The sequence below is a fragment of the Thermobia domestica genome, chromosome 2 (genome assembly GCF_964235325.1).
Source record: "Thermobia domestica chromosome 2, izTheDome1.hap1.1, whole genome shotgun sequence".
Lineage (NCBI taxonomy): Eukaryota > Metazoa > Arthropoda > Insecta > Zygentoma > Lepismatidae > Thermobia > Thermobia domestica.
This window is the reverse complement of record NC_137455.1, coordinates 199,220,658-199,238,515: the sequence shown is the minus strand read 5'-3', so window position 1 is coordinate 199,238,515 and position 17,858 is coordinate 199,220,658.

Here is a 17,858-nt window from a genome sequence, read left to right as displayed (position 1 = left end):
CAGTTAGTAACAGGCTAGTTTTGCAACAAATGTGGTTGTTGACAAAGCATTCCTAGAGATCATTCTGCATAGTAACCTACGATTCTTTTATCTGTAACTGTGGATTCTTTTTTCATTGTTTGGAGATAAACTACTTCGTTTAGTGCTCTTGATTATGTCCCGTTGTGCTGCTTTTTTGCATTCATCTCCCTTCCAGGTAAGAAAGTAATTGCCATTTTGCTGTGAATTTACGTCACACTTAACGGAATTAATAATTGTAGTCTGACACTACATCAAACATGGTATATCTAGATAATTAAGATATTTGTATACTATAGTCTTCGACTCTTGCTTTTAGATTCAAAGGATGAAAAGTCTAAAACCATAGAGGCACAATATGTAGAAGATACCACATAGTTTTTGATTCGTCTATTCAGAAGTTCTAATCCTTTTCGGAGTACTGTAACGTATTGAATAAAAACATGCATATTGGTTCAGAGCTTCGGTTTGACACTATACTCTCAGTTTCTTTAGAATTTGTTAACGTTTCTCTGTTAAGTCTCTTGTTTGATTTTAAAAATCGATATCAGTGTTTTTCTTTGCAACCAGCTTTACTCTTGTGTAAAGTGAAATTATACAGGGTTCGAATAAACTTTCATTTTTTTTAAAAAAAAAACGAGTTTTCGCAACGCATTTTAAAACATAACCCACAAAATATTTTTAAAATCATAAGTTTTTAACAAAATTAACAAAGAAAGCAAAACAAATTTAACAATACTAAAAATTTAACAAAAAATGCGTTTTCAAAAAAAATACTTTTAAAAAATTTCTATTTTTGCATGATTGAATAAAAAGACATGGAGAGTACTCATATAGAATCACTAGATTTCCATGAGGATTGAACAAAATTATAAATTGATTGCATATGAGATAGCTCCATGCATTAATAGATTTAATAGTCATGCATTAATAGATTTTTTAAAAATTAATTCTGTTGAACACATAATTATTTTTTTACGTTTTAGCATGATTTTTTTTAAAAAAATTGTTATTTTATTAAAAAAAGCATGCTTTTTTCTTACAAAAATATTTCATTTTATGCATTAACATTTTCTTAATCTTAAGTTTGATTCTTCTATGATTGAGCTTGTTTGACTACTGCGAAGATAACAAATAAAACATAAAACAAACGTCACTACTGTTGTTAACTTATGTCTGTATTTCGTTAATTTATTTCTTGATGTTTCCATACACCAACTGCGTGCTTATTTATTTCTACAGCATTTTGAGTTATTTCTACATGTTTCCATACAGCAAATTCGTGCTTATTTTTTCTGCAGTATGTTTTTCTCTAGATGTTTCAATACACCAAGTGCATGCTTATTTATTTCTGCAGTATGTTGGCTTATTTCTAGATGCTTCCATGTACCAAATGTGTGCTTATTATTAGTAAATCAACACAATCATCGAGATATTCTAAAGTCTGATTATTATGATGACACTTACTTAATGATGTGCTTTAGGCTCTTCGCTAAACTTACTTCAACTTTTTATAACTTTAGTGAATAATTTGAAAATAAGTCTGGTTCTATTTACAAAAAAAACTATTATGTACACTAACAATTGTTTTTAAGACCTTTCGCATAGTGTCTTATACGATGTCATAAATTGCGCGGCCACATTTCTGATCTATCAGAAAACTTTTCAAATCTTTTACTTTTACGTCCTATGGTTTTGCCGGTTAGGCTAAAGGAGAGAGTGGCGATAAGAAACGAGTGAAATGGTGGTATGAAGAAAGTGGGAGAAAACGCGAAAACCCAGAGGAAACCCAGGCACACGGTGTTTGTTCATCACAAAGTTCACTTAGCGCGTGCTGGGATCGAACCAGGGGCCTCATACACCAGAGATAACGGGCTACCACTGAGCCACCGCGGATCCTCAGAAAAATTTGAAAATGTTTACTAATTTATTTAATAGTATTTTGCTGATATTACCTGACTCAGTTCCTATATTTTTGATATTCTTCATTGTCTTTAATTTATTTACAAGTTTTAAAAAAGTGAGGGTGAATTTGACAAAAATATAGGTCTTCTATTATAATGCAAAGTTGCACTTAACTCCAATCAAATTAGTAACTTAACTGAGAGAGCTTACAACAAGGAACAAATACATTACACTGATTGACTGTACTACACTGTAATATCCATTGAGTTGATTGACCCAGGCTTAGCAGGTTGTCTTAACTTCTAACACTGGAAACAATAATATTACAAATATATTACTTTCTGGTTGGAAATCTGTACTACTCGACGTATATATTGCTTTTTGTGAACCCATATAGGGTAGTTTAATTTTAAAGGAGTTTGGTTTACTGCAACTTCTTTATATATTCACTATATCACTGTGACGGTTCGATGGTCCGGAAGACAAAAAAGAAAGCTCAAGACACTGCTCGATGGATCACCATCAATTTTTGCCACAATGTATAGGATAAAAAGTTAGGAAGCGAGTTTGGATATTGATGGAGACGATATTCAAACACGAAATGATAGAAACCAAACCATTTTCGATTTTCACGTTGATCACTATAGAACAGAAAAATGGTAATAGAGAGCGAAATGCGGGTTCCTACAATCGATTGAGCGTCCCAAGAATACCTTGAATCTCCATCTTTATCTTTCAACTAAAACCAGAGGTGATAAAAGACCGCTACAACTTCCGGTTTCAATATTGATCTTCATAGAGCAAAAATGACGCGAGACAATGAAGGGTGTTTTTTTTATAAAATCGATTTAGGGTTCTAAGAATAAGTAACATCGGCTCTCTTAATCCTCTATTCAAACCAAAAGTTGCAGATACCAACCAATTTCGGTTTAACGTTGATCGCTACAGAGTAAAAACAGTAACAGATAACATGAAGGCATTTTAGTAATCAAGTAAGCACCTCATGAATATATTCCATATCCACTTTAATTTCACTACTAAAACCGAAAATGGTAGAAATCTACTACAACTTCCAGTTGCAATATTAACTGAAAAAAAAAATACCTCGTTATACACAATAATATCTTTCACGTGGTGTACACGCGATAGTGCTACTTGTTAACAGATACTATAATATGGTATGTCAATGCAACTTCTCTACTACTGTTTATATACTTGTTTCGTTTGCTGTTGAAATATGACATTTACCTTTGAATTATTATTTTTGAGTAAATAAATTCAGAGAGAAATCAAAATTGTTGATGAAATATGAAGTATAAAATGAAATTTATATATATATATATATATATATATATATATATATATATATATATATATATATATATATATATATATATATATATATAACAGAGTTTTGCTGCAATTAACAGCTGTATACACTTTTGTATATGTAAACAAATGCGCTCATATCATAAACAATTTCCGTAATACATTTGGTTTTCAGTGATCGTTCCTCGGGGACATTACCGATCAGATATTTTTCCCTAAAATATATTCATGGACGGAAACAGAAATTGATTGATTCTGACAAGTAAACCTTACGTTTGGGTGAATCGAGTTGCTGACTGAGACACATATGAGAAAGTAGTACTAAATGTGGTCAGTATTTCAGTGAAGTTTTAGGTGCGAAGCTCCAGGGGTTTAGGAGATACAGCTACCAGAACATCACATGGAAGTACAGAATAGTCTTCATACAGTTGGAGGTAAAAACTCTGTAAGACCTCTTGTAACGACAAAAGATGAATAACAAATATATGGGTACATATTAGGACTAGGGGGAAGTCATATAGTAAGGGTATACCTGACGGCGGCCATCTTGAAATCCGCCATTTTGAATTAAGGTTAAGTTTTTAAAATAGGAATAGGGTAATGTGATACATGATTTAAGGCGCAAATTTAATCAGAAGAACAATGGTGACGTTAATTTTGATTTACGCGCAATTGGTAAAAAGTTACAGGGAAATTAAATATTGTTGCTGCATATGTATTAGTCTTTTACCCCACCTTGTAAATTTTGTGTTAATGATAATAATTAAATAAAAAGCAGATGGATAAATATTAGGTCTATGGTAAGAGTTGCCTTGATGGCGACCATGTTCAAATCCGCCATTTTGAATCAGACAAAAGTTTTAAACAAAACGCATAACAGTGACACCTTATTAATAGCAATTTTTACCATAAATCCAACGGTATAACCATTTTTGCTTTATCATTAACCAGCACTTGTTATCGCATAAACAAGTTGCTAATTTAAGGAAAAATGACCAAAGTGGAATTGAGTCATAATTGAACTTGGGTCTTTCTTCCAGAAAAGTCCTCAATTAGTACAATCAATATGTAGTTCAGAAAAGAGTGCATGACTTGCACAAATGCTCTGCTCACAGTGAGCACACCTGACAAAGGCAATCCAGTTACACTTAACACATTTGTCGTTAACAATTCCGTCAAAGCAGTAGTCGTAAGGAGCGATCCATTTAATTTTGTGCTGGTTAATGATAAAGCAAAAATGGTTATACCGTTGGAGTTATGGTAAAAATTGCTATTAATAAGGTGTCACTGTTATGCGTTTTGTTTAAAACTTTTGTCTGATTCAAAATGGCGGATTTGAACATGGCCGTCATCAAGGCAACTCTTACCATAGACCTAATATTTATCCATCTGCTTTTTATTTAATTATTATCATTAACACAAAATTTACAAGGTGGGGTAAAGGACTAATACATATGCAGCAACAACATTTAATTTCCCTGTAACTTTTTACCAATTGCGCGTAAATCAAAATTAACGTCACCGTTGTTCTTCTGATTAAATTTGCGCCTTAAATCATGTATCACATGACCCTATTCCTATTTTAAAAACTTAACCTTAATTCAAAATGGCGGATTTCAAGATGGCCGCCGTCAGGTATACCCTTACTATATGACTTCCCCCTAGTCCTAATATGTACCCATATATTTGTTATTCATCTTTTGTCGTTACAAGAGGTCTTACAGAGCTTTTACCTCCAACTGTATGAAGACTATTCTGTACTTTCATGTGATGTTCTGGTAGCTGTATCTCCTAAACCCCTGGAGCTTCGCACCTAAAACTTCACTGAAATACTGACCACATTTAGTACTACTTTTTCATATGTGTCTCAGTCAGCAACTCGATTCACCCAAACGTAAGGTTTACTTGTGAGTACAAACGTTTAATAGTTATAAAGATGAATACCAAACACGAAGTACGAACTTCCACTAAGAACTTTACTCCCTCAGTTTAGTAATTGTTCTGAAGTTTCATGCAATATATGTACTTGAAATAGCTGCGATTTAACATTTTGATTTCTTTTAAAGTACTAGAGATTTTCTGGAATTTATTTCTGCTGTTGAGTTATTTCGGTAGTACGTTGAGTTACTTCTAGATGTTTTCATACATCAAGAGCATGTTTATTTATTTTTACAATACGTTGATTTATTTCTAGATGATTCCATGTACAAAATGCGTGCTTCTTTATTTCTTCATATGTTGATTTATTTCTAGATGTTTTCATACATCAAGTGCGTGCTTATTTATTTATGCAATATGTTGGTCTATTTCTAGACGTTTTCATACACCAAGTGCGTGTTTATTTATTTCTGGATGTTTCCATGCACCAAATGCGTGTTTATCACTAAAACACTTTACAGTAGATGATGGTAAAGTTTACTATTGATATAAGCTGTTATTGTTTCACCGTACCATCTCCACTACTGTTTAAATTTGATATATTAATAGTTATGTCATTACTCTTTATTTTGTAACAATTAAAAGAAAGAAAGAAATTGTCAATAAACCTACTCCACTTGAATCTTGATATATGCCTTGGTATAACGCTAACGACGATGCAATAACAATACACATCTTAGTATAAGCAGATGGATACACTTCGGATGAAGTTTTAGGGTGAAAGGAAGCCAGAGATAAGATTGAAAAGGAGAAAATGTAGGGATGCCGTGACTACAGCTTGAGAAGCCCAAAAACGAAAACAGGCAGAAAATGAAGCACTTGGGTAAGAAGACGAAGTACAAGAGGGTAGGATAAGAGGAAGTCATAGCGATGTGTTTTGATACAAATGGGTGTATTAAGCTGAAAGCTAGAGAAAGAAGAAGAAGTCCTTATGTGGGTTTTCAATTGGACCGTTGCAATGATACTACTCACAGAAAAGGGTAGCTTTACAGGATTTAGGAAAAGTGAGTTTTTGTTCAGTTCTTGTGGAGAAGGAAGGGAACAAAGAAAAGGGATTTACATATCGTTTCTCGGAGAAAAGAAAACCTTTCTCACTTCAACGAAAATAAAAGTTGCATTGACTTTCGCTATTGAGACAGGTTGGACGGGATTACTACGTAATTTTCTATATAAATTCCTGAGTTTGCTTGATTTAGAGTCTTCAACACGGCAATTGTTCCGTTATTATTATTATTATTATTATTATTATTATTATTATTATTATTATTATTATTATTATTATTATTATTATTATTATTATTAAGGAACACGAAACATATTTTAAATTTAACTACAATAATGATATTTCTTATGATGGCACTGTACTTTAGAATTTAAAGTAGTTAGCAGTATTCGTGGTTATTTCATGGTAGTGTGTCCAGTTAAAAAAGGAAGACATCAAATTTGTACGCACTACTGGACAAGTGTGGCGTTGTGATAATTGTGAGAAATCGCGTAGAAGTATGTGTGGTGATACCTCCATAGAAGTTGCAAGTAAGTGTTCTATTCTTAGTGAAGTGTATTAATTGTTGTTATCAGTTGGGGAGGCGATTAATAATTTTTTTTAAAAAATAACGAACAAACAGAAGTTTATTTTTTGAAGATCTCTGAATCTTCTTGCACATGACAAACTTGAGGAAAAATCAAAACTACTGAAAAATCAGGGTGAAATGCTAAAAAAAAAAAATGTTCTAAAATCGTTGACGATTTAAAAAATGAGAACAAGGTTACGGAAGGAAATTGATAGGCGTAAGCTAAATTTGAAATTAGATGCTCTAGAGCAATGTGGTAGAAGAAATACCGTATTAGTTCGTATTAGTTAGTACACCACAAAGTCCACTTGGCGGGGGCTGGGATCGAACCCGGGACCCAACATATCAGATGTCAACGCTCTACCAATAGCCAAAACTATTACGTACAGTCGAAAATTCGAAACGAATTTCTTGTATTATTGAATTAGCTCGTATTGTAAAACTCAAATTAATCATTCTTTGTAAATTTACTTAAAAAAATGAATTTGTGACAATTCAAATCCTTCTTTACAGGATGCAAAGTGAAAATGCATTAACATTTGTACAAAACGAAGATATTTATGAAATAACTTTTTTCTATATGATTATTTTGTATTGTTGAAATTTTGTTCATCGACAGGGGGGAGGGAGGGCGCCAAACGCTTTTGGGTCTAGGCGCGGCAAAACATTAAATCCGGCCCTGGATCGAACACTAAAAATAATTCAATCTTCGACGTTTGTCCGACTAATATTACATAAAAGGTATAAGTTATGTCCGTCTTGGATAAAATGTAGATGAAATTTAGCTCTAGGAACGCATGTGAGCTAGTTGCATCCTCCTAAGTTGTTCCGGTCTCTGAACAACGATTAAGGATTATACGAAAATGAGTTAAGTGGTCGAGGACTGGCACATTTACCCTAGTAATACAAAACATTTATTGATGGCTGTTCTGCATAGTTATATTTATACAAAAACAATTACTTGCTAACTATATGAATTTTATTTCTAAGTAAATAGTCGGTATATATGAAATTCTATATACTTATCAAGATGTAATAATGTCTCTCAAATACTATCCCATTAAATATGTAAATTCTATTTTCTATTTGGAGCAGGCAGGGGTGCCCACAGACTGGTTTTAGGGCGTTGGTTGCACCCGTTAGACTTCTTTTTTGGGGGGAGTTCATATTTTCTTTCAAAATGTCAGAATCGCACTTTTAATTATACTATAATTTTCCTTTTAAGAACGGCAACTGTGAAGGCGAATGAATGTATTGTCTATGGCTTGAAAGAAAAAAATTATGACGGAAGGTGAAAGATAATACTGTGTAGACTGATCCTGTTTAAAAAGAATGAATAAGGGCTACTAAGTGATGTAGCCTGCAATGTATTCGACATGCAAACCAGTGCGGAAACTCACTGGGGAGGAGGAATCTCGCTAAGAATTTAAGGACTCTGTTTTGGGGGGCGAATAGTATATTCGGTGGGAAATTGCGCCCAAGTAGTTGGAGAGATGGGCTCCCCTCGGCCGAGGTTGGGGGAGGGCTGCAATTTTTATGTGGATAACTGCTAGCCCAAGATTCAAGATTAACTCTCCTCTGTAGAAAATTCGTAAAAAAAAAGAAAAAAGAAAGAAAGAAAGAAAGAAAAACACTGACTTAGCCTACAAAATCCCTATTAAACAATGGAGAGCGAAATCACACGAGAAAACTATAGTTAAAGAGACAAAGGAAAATATTCAAACTAGTTTTGGTGGTAATCCATCTTTAAAAATGTAGCTAAATACAAGACAATTTAATTTAATCGGTTATTTTGTGATACTAAATGATGAATATTCTTAACAGGATTTCGAGGCCAAATACTCTACTGTGCGGCACCAGTGTGCCTGACAAAGTATCAAGACATTCCATGATTATTTTCTACTTGCTTCTAAAAAATACCTGATGACAAAGAAACTAAAACTTCTATCCCAAATTGGCCAATGAAATAAAAGGCAGCGGACCAAAAATACTCCCTGCTTACCTATGGTCGTTTCACAGCAGGTGTTATCTTCAGATAGAGAAAAAGAAGCTTTTGCGTAGAGAACAAAAAATCTACAGTGTTTTCGAATTACAATATACTTCTCCCTGCTATTGGAAGAACCAGGTGTCTACTTTGATCCAAACTCACTCAACCTCACGCTCACAAACACATTTCGACCTACAGTCACTTGACCTCATGCTCACATCACCCGTCTGACCTCACGCTCACTCGATCTCACGCTCGCAAACTCATTTCGACCTCACGCTCACATAACCATTCTGACCTCACGCTCAGGCAACCATTCTGACCTCACACTCACCTCATTGGTCTGACCTCACGTTCACTCGACCTCATGCTCACATAACCTGTCTGATCTCACGCTCACACAACCAGCCTGACCTCATGCTCACTCAACCTTACGCTTACATCACCAGTCTGACCTCACGCTCACTTCGTGAGGTTGAGGTCGAGTGAGCGTGAGTTCCGAACTCGTGAGCGCCGACCCCATGAGCACCGATCTCATTAGAAATATCTAATTGTTTAAATATTGATACCACACATCAAGACGAATCCAAGGAATCTAGAATGAGATTAAAGCCAAGTAAATCCAGCGGACCTAATCAAATACCGCAATATACTGTATGTATATGAAGGATGTCACGATTTATTAATGAAGCCTCTGTGAATTCTATCTTAAAAACTAAAAACATTTCCTGATAAATAGAAACTTAGTAAAGTTTGTCCTATTTACAAGACAGGAAATGCTAATGTGATTGAGGATAAACAAATATAATTAATTTCAGTACCCTCTAAAATATTTGAACAGATTTTATACGAAAGAACATACAATCATGTAAAATCATATTTTTCTGAATTCTAGCATGGCTTGTGTCCTAAAAGATCGGCAGTGTCAAACTTAGTAATGTTTACATAATTTGTATGTAATGCAATTTATAGTGGAAATTCACTAGATGCAATTTATACAGATTTTGCTAAAGCTTTTGATAAACTTGATCACTCTATCCAAATAAAAAAAATAGCTATATATGTTTTTCTGATAGTTTGTTGAAATTGATCATATCCTATTTATCAAGTCGAAAGCAGTATGTTTTCTATTTACAGACAGATTCAATATGTTATGAAGTTTTATCATGTGTCCCAGAAGGTTTCAATTTAGGACCATTACTTTTGTATGTTATTTATAAATGATTTCCCGCAAAGAATTAAGTCATCTAGTTGTTTGCTATTTGCAGATGACCTTAAAACATGTAAACTAGTCAGTAAAATGAATTATATTTTAGATTTGCAGGCATACTTAAATAACTGTTGCATGTGGAGCAGAGGAGGCAAAAACTGCTTTTGAATGTAACGAAATTCCATGTGATTTCGTTTGCTAAAAAGTTTGTAAATTCAAATACAAAATGAACGACGTTATACTACGAAGAGAGGACAAAGTAAAATATTTAGTTGTGCCAGTACGCTACTGTCTTACACATGAATTTCATATTGAATCAATTATTAATGATGCATTCCGAACATTGGGATTTGTAAATAGAAATACGGTTGATTTCAGGAATATAAATGCAGTATGTAATCTGTATAATAGTTTTGTATGAAGTAAATTAGAATATAGATGTGTAGTGTGGGCACCCTGCTGTAAATGTTATATAAAAAGGATTGAACGGGTACAAAATAAATTTGGAAGAAATCTGTTTTATAAGAATTATAAAATATCATTGTATCAAGATGGAATATCATATAAAACACTATTAACAGAATTCAATTATGATAGCTTGTGTGATAGGAGAGAATTAATTGATCACACATTCTTTTACAAAATAGTCAATGGTTTGGTTGATAGCCAGGAGCCCTTACATTCATTAAGTTTTAATATTAGGAAGCACAGTCTATGCATACGTTTACTTACTCATTGTTGTAAGGCTAATATTCACATACATCAAAACTTGCCAATAATAATGATAACTACAAACCACAACCTATTAGTGAACAAAAAGTGTAGTGAGGTCGACTTTACAATGGAGGTAGGACATTGTAATACTAAAAGAATACATTAACAAGTAAGACAGTACTTTTTTAACTAGTGATGAGTTGTTAATTTCCAATGCGATTTGGACCACAAATTTATAATTTACAAGACAAATAAGGGGATAGTAAAAATATAAGAAGGTGTATATAAGAATAACTATGGTTTGCACTTTATTGTTGTATTTATGGATTATGCAATTATAAAGAAACAATATATTTATTCTCTCACTATGTAATGTCTTGAATGTATATATGATTTTGCTTTATTGTTCTATACATTTTTGTTTTCCTTTCGTAATGTCTTTTTTATTGCATTAATGTGTACCATTACAAGAAAAATGTAAAATTTAATTTACTTGTAATGCCTATTGTATGCAATAACTCTATAAAAGGTAACAATAATGAAAAATAAATAAATAAATAAATAAATAAAATGTACCTTAATGAGTTATTTTACAAATAATATGTACATCATTGTTAATAGAAATCAAAAGCAACATATTTATATATACATGTATATATATAGTGTCTATACTATCTGTTACTTAACAGTGTATATTTTTCATTAATAAATAAATAATTTATTTCGGTAGAATTAGCATTAGATTGACAACAAATGATATATTTTTAACACCACAAAAATTCTTTTTGTCGATTTCCTCAAAAACTACACATGAGACTTTACCCTTGAACATGTCATTTTGTTTAGCTCGGTGTGGTCTATTAATTGGTCATATCTTACTTTGGACAATACAATAGTTCAACAAAAATGAAAGATTACAAACGTAATCAAGAAAGTTCTGTCGCTTTTGCACCCACCACTTTCGAAAATCGATGTCTTCTAGAACGTACCTGGAAGATCAAAAATAGTCCCCATCAGCATCGACGAACTTTTGCTAACGTTCTGGAAGGCCATGGATTCCATCGAGGTAGAATTTGGTGGCCAGTGAAGCGAAGAAAGTATTTTGCACTTCTACTAGTGATTTGAACTAGCATTCTCTAAGGTGATTGTCCAAGGAATGGAACAGGTGGTAATCGAATGGTGCAATGTCCAGGGAGTATGGCGGATGTAATAGTGTTTCCCATACAAGGCGCAGAATGCTGTCTTGGACCATCCTAGCCACGTGGGGCTTAGCGTTGTGCTGTAACAGGAGGACCCTTTTAGAAGTGCTGGCTCCAGAGTTTCGAGTTTTTCTTAAACATTGCTCAACTGCTGACAGTACACAATTGCATTGATGCTCTGACCAGCTGTTAACAGTTCTCCATACACGATGCCGCGAGCAGTCTACCAAACACACAGGAGGACCTTCTGGTGCAGTGCTGGTTTCGGCTGTTTCGGAAACGGTTCATGGAATAATAACCAATTATGACGGCGCCGTGGAGCTTCGTACAAAGCCCATTTCTCATCATATGTCAACATCCTGTCCAGAAATAGCTTCTTCTTCAAACGAGACAGAAAAGAAAGACAGGTGTCTGCTCGCGTTGCCTTCTGGCCTGGAGTCAAACCACGTGGGACCCATCTACCGAATTTTGATTGAGGTGCTGCCGAATGGATTCTCCATGCACACTAAATTGTAGTTCCAAGCTCCTCACATGCCTGGCCACTTTTCGCCTCAATTGCTGTTTGAAGATCTTCATTGTGTACATGTGTTGATCTTCCGGCACATGATGCGTCTTCGAGAGTTTCGTCACCGTCCTTAAACTTGTTAAACCACCGTTGCACTGTTCACGTAGTCACGACTATTCCATATTACTGGTGCGAAAAAAATAATGGTTTCTCGGTTTTTAAAAGAACAGCCAGAGATTTTTCAAAACCCAGGAAGATCGAAATAGTTCCGATTTTCAGAGAAAATTGTTTCGAATTTAAAAACTTTTGCATTTGTAACTGAAGCCGATGTTTAATAGAAAACCGAACCGTTTTTTAGTAGAAAAACGAGCCTGTTTAAAATCGAAAACGGTTTTGGTGAATTCGGTTAATGACAGAATTTAAAATATTTTTGAAGATTGTGGTAAAAACAAATTAAACTTCAGATTTGACTTGCGCGTCAGTTTGTAATTGTTCGTGTGTTCAGCGTTGCTGGTACGTTCAGCTAGCATATTAATGACTTATACCGACAAACTGTAAGAGGTGATTCCTCACATCAAAATAAGAAAGAAAGTTCATATGGACTTATGGCGAAAAGTGCATAGTTTCAGAGCTATGACTGTCCAAAATCGTGAAAAAGCTAAATTTCAATAGGTCCTATTTGGAATTCGAGAAACTGTGGATGGTGGTTCTTATCAATATAAAGGAAGCTACGCATACACAATCCAAATGTGCATTGTGTATGATTGAAATCCATTGATTTGAAATCAATCGTCATTGACAGATTGAAATCCATTGTCAGCTATATCGTTGCAAAAACGTCAATGCTGACCCTGTGCGCCTTGCTTTGTGTTCTAGGGTCATTTGCTTCAACACAAAACTTCTTGATAAACAGTCACTCCGTGACAGTGGTGTGCAATAAGGAGCGGAAACTCTGCAGGCACTGCTTGCTCAGGCCATTAGGCCCGTGGACCTGGCACAACTAACGATGGATTTCGATTGGTGCTATGCCCTGTGCATTCAAAAACTTTATCACTGCTCGCACTTCACACGCGGCGGGAACTGGAATAGAAACGTCCATCTTCAACCACTGCAACGACGCTACTGAGAGCACTAGGGAAGTTCCGCTAGTGCACGTGCGATGCTAGAACTTTACTCTCTCACGTACACGTAGTCGCTTCGCGCAACATACCGTTTCCTAGCTATGGGACGCGTGGGAATCTTACTTTCTGGATGCGCCTCGTATTAGTTGTCAATAATAGTGTAAATGAGAAACGTGAAACAGAACGGCTTTATTTATTGTGTTATTTGTTTTATCCTCACTAATGAAAAGTAATTACATGTTTCAGGACGAACAAACTGATAAGTCATGCAAAGTCTTCCAAGAAAACATAACCTATGTCTATATTGGATAAAATATATATAACACAAAATCATAGGCGCAGCTAGACTGTGGCCAGACCCACGTAGAATTTTATTGGACTACTGTTTGAAACTGTGATTATAATTATAATTATTCCTTGCAATTTTCAGAAGTAAGGGGTCTTGCCCTTCCCCTTCTGGCAAAATATCCTAATAACACCAATACAGAAAATACAGCAATGTAGACCTACATTGGCACCGCGTACACTTAGATATGTATTGTGGAAGAAACGTTTTAAAGTATTGACACAAATCATGTGAAATATTAAACTGTTTATACAACGAAATATGAACAGATGAACGATTTGCAAAAATACACAAAAATAGTTAAGTTCTACTGTGTATGTAATAGCAAAAATCAGCTTATATCTTTCTTGAACTGTATGTTAGCACATGTCCCTGCATAACGTAACGACTATGCAACTTCTTAGTTCTTTATATAGAATTGGTGCACTAAGTAACAAATTCATATTCTCTGAAGTAAGGGCCCTATGTACTATATTTAATGTTTTTGTCCAACAGTTCACAGACACATGCAATAATAGTAAAACTCTGATTCAATGGAAATTTTCGAAATTAATACAGAGAAAATGAGGTTTTTCCTGCGTTCCGTAGGACAAAAGCCCAATTTTCCAAAATTCTGACTGTATATCTTGAGGTTCAAAAAAGCTTCCTTCTCAACTTCATTAATAATGCCCACACTTTAGTAATTCACTAATAGTACTACACAGCAAAAAATGTGGTGTTGAGACAACACAAAATGACTACCACTTTAGCGCGTTACTTGTGTGCCAATTCGACACCAAGTTTTTTTTACGTTTACCCGTTCAAAGGGTTGCGCCCTCTCTTCGGTAAGAGTTGGGTAGAATAGCATAAGAGGTCCAAGTTATCGTTAGAAGGTCTAGGTGCTATTTAATTATCAATTTATTTGAAACTTCATTCATTTTCATGGGGAGGGTCATCAATTGAGTGAGGACAAGCCTCAGTTGCATTGGATGCTGGTCCAGACTGGCTGGCTTAATAAGTTATGGTCTTGCTGGAACTGCGGTGCCTGAAATGAATAAATATAGGAAACATATGGTGGTTAGTTGAATACATGCAGAGCTATGAAAGCAGTATTTTTAGCAGCTAAATATACGACAGTCATTAAATCTGTAATGATGGATGGTATGAAGGTGAAGCGCTACGACGCTACAACACATGGGTATGTTAGTTAGACAAATGCTGTTATCTTCTGTTCCTGGGGCGACGCAGGAACTGATGGAGACAAAGGCAGCCCTGTTAGCGGATGGTTTAGTGTGCATGAGATGGATAGATGAGTGGTGAAACTGTGCCAGGATGATAAATGTCAAAAAGTTCTGGATCAATGCTGTCTTGGTCGATGTTGAGATGGTAAAGGGTCATCAGATGCTGAAGAGGTGTGGGGTAATATATAGCGGGAGTGTCATAGTCTCGGTCATTGCAGAGAATGCTCAGGAATATGGGATGAGCAGCTTCAATGCGTTTCTGAATGTACTTTGAGCGGAGAGCCTCAAGATGTGATAATAGGGGAGGAAAATTAATGCGCTCATAAAGAAGGCATGTCGGATGCGGAAGACGAATGCGAAAGGCTAAACGAAACGCATGGCATTCGAGAATGGCTAACTTAAGATAATATTTAGGGGGAGCTGATATCCAGGCTGTGTGGCCATAAGTTAGAATTGGGCGCATGAAAACCTTGTATGTATTGAGAAGGAGAGAAGAATTTAGACTCACGTGGTACCTGTTAGGCGTTTTAGTGAATTGAGTCTGTTTTTGGCTTTCTCGATGACAGTAAGAAGATGAGGCATCCAAGTGAGCTTGGAGTCAAATACAACGCCAAAAACGCCAAGATATTTAAGAGTACTATGGATTGTAACCGGACTGTTGTCAACATGGAGACGTAGTAAGTGTGGATTTCGATGGACCCGTGATCGTCGTCCAGATGGTAAGAAAACTATCGTTTGCGTTTTCGTAGCATTGATTGCCAATTGCCAGATGTCACACCAGTCGACAAAAGCATCAATGGCCAGTTGAAGGCGATATTGAATAGTAGTAATTGTCCGACCGACAGCCAGAAATGCTGCATCGTCAGCAAATTGGAAAAGTTGTACGTTAGGAGTGATGGGCAAGTCAGATACGTACAGCAAATATAATAGGGGTGAAACAGAAGATCCCTGTGGAACGCCAGAATGCAAAAAGACTGGAAAGGACAGAGCATCATTGATGGAGATGTAGGCAAGTCGGGCTGTAAGAAAGGAATATATAAGTCCGATCTTTGAGCGGGGAAGTTGAAAAGAGTATAACTTGTATATAAGACCCTGGTGCCAAACTTTATCGAACGCCTTTTCTAGATCGAATGTGACCAGACTAGATGGATGGCCTCGATTGAATTGGTTGTATATAGAGGTACTGAGGCGTAACAGGGGATCTAGAATGCTAAAGTTAGGTCGAAACCCAGCTTGGTGCAACGGAAGTAACTCGTGATTCTGCAAATGGTCATGAAGGCGGCGAACTAATATGCGTTCCAAAATTTTGCTTAATGTAAATGTTAGTTGTATCGGCCGATAAGATGTGAGGTCAGAAGGAGGCTTATTAGGCTTTGGAAAACTAAGACTTTTGAGTACTTCCAAGTTATGAAAAAAAAACAGTTTGAAGTACGAATGTATAAATGATACTTAGTATGGTGAAGACAGCAGGAGGGGCGTTCTCAATTAGAGTATAGGTAATAGCGTCAAAGCCTGGAGCGGAATTTCGTTTATTGAGGAGTATGGCCTGGATATCAGTAGGTTGAATCGGTACTGCAAGTGGATGATCTAATTCCAGGGTGTGATTGGGATTAGGTTGTATGCCAGCCAGGTAGAATAGTGAAGATATTTTGAAAATGTTGGGCAAATGTGTTGGCTTTGTCTTGATCAGAAGATAGTGCTTGCTGATTAACAACTAATGGCTGAAATTTTCCGATGAGCTGATTGAACTGTCGCCAATATTTAGTAGGATGTGTGTTTTCGTTGAGTTTGTTACACGTTCTGGTCCAGAGAAGGCGTTTGTATGCAACGATATAATTGCGAGTGATGCGCAGATACTGTCTATGGAGGCGAAGTGTTTTTAAGTTACGATTGCGAGTGTATTCTCTGTAAGCACGCCGAGCTGCAGTAATGAGAGGTAGGTATTGTGGAGGAAGTTTAGGTTTATGCGGGGTAACATAGGTAGTTGGAATATGCTGTTGGGCTGCTGTTTGTAAAGTCTGAGTGAGTCGGGTAACGGCGTTATCAAGGTCATCTTGTGACGTTAAGACAAAATTAGCTGAAAGTGAGTGTGTAATGGTCTCATGATAGGCTGGCTAGTTAGCCTGATGATATAGATACACTTTCTTCTTGGGTATGGAATTGTGTGCAGAAGTATTGGTAGTTAATAATAGCTTGATTGGAACATGATCGCTCCCCAAAGAATCTAAAACGTCAATGGTGATGTGAGAGTTGATCGCTGTGGAATAAATTACGATATCTGGTGTGGTGTTGCTAGAGGGGCGAGTTGGCTGTGGTAGAACATGAAAGGTGCCGGTGGTATGAAGACTGATAAAATCAAAAAAACGTTATTTCTCATGTTGAGGCCTACTATGAAAATTGATGTCTGCCATGATAATGAATTTACGGTAGGTATCGGAGAGGTATTGAAAGAATTGGTAAGGTATATCGTGTCTCGGCCTGACATAGATGGTTGCGAAGGCTATTGTATGACCCTTGAGATATAATAATACAACATTATATTCTGGCAGCTGCAATGTGTGTGGTAGAGTAATAGTGCGATGTGGTATGCGATATTGTAAACCAATGGCTGTTCCACCTTGCAGACGTGCACCGCTGGGTTTATCGTGTCTGTGGACGGTATATTTCGGAACAAAGCAGGTTATGTAAGGAGCTAGAAATGTTTCATTGAGTGCAAAAGCGGCGATATTCTCCTCCAAAAGAAGTTGCTGAAACAGCACTTGATGCGTGAGGAGAGACCTATGTTAAGAAATAAC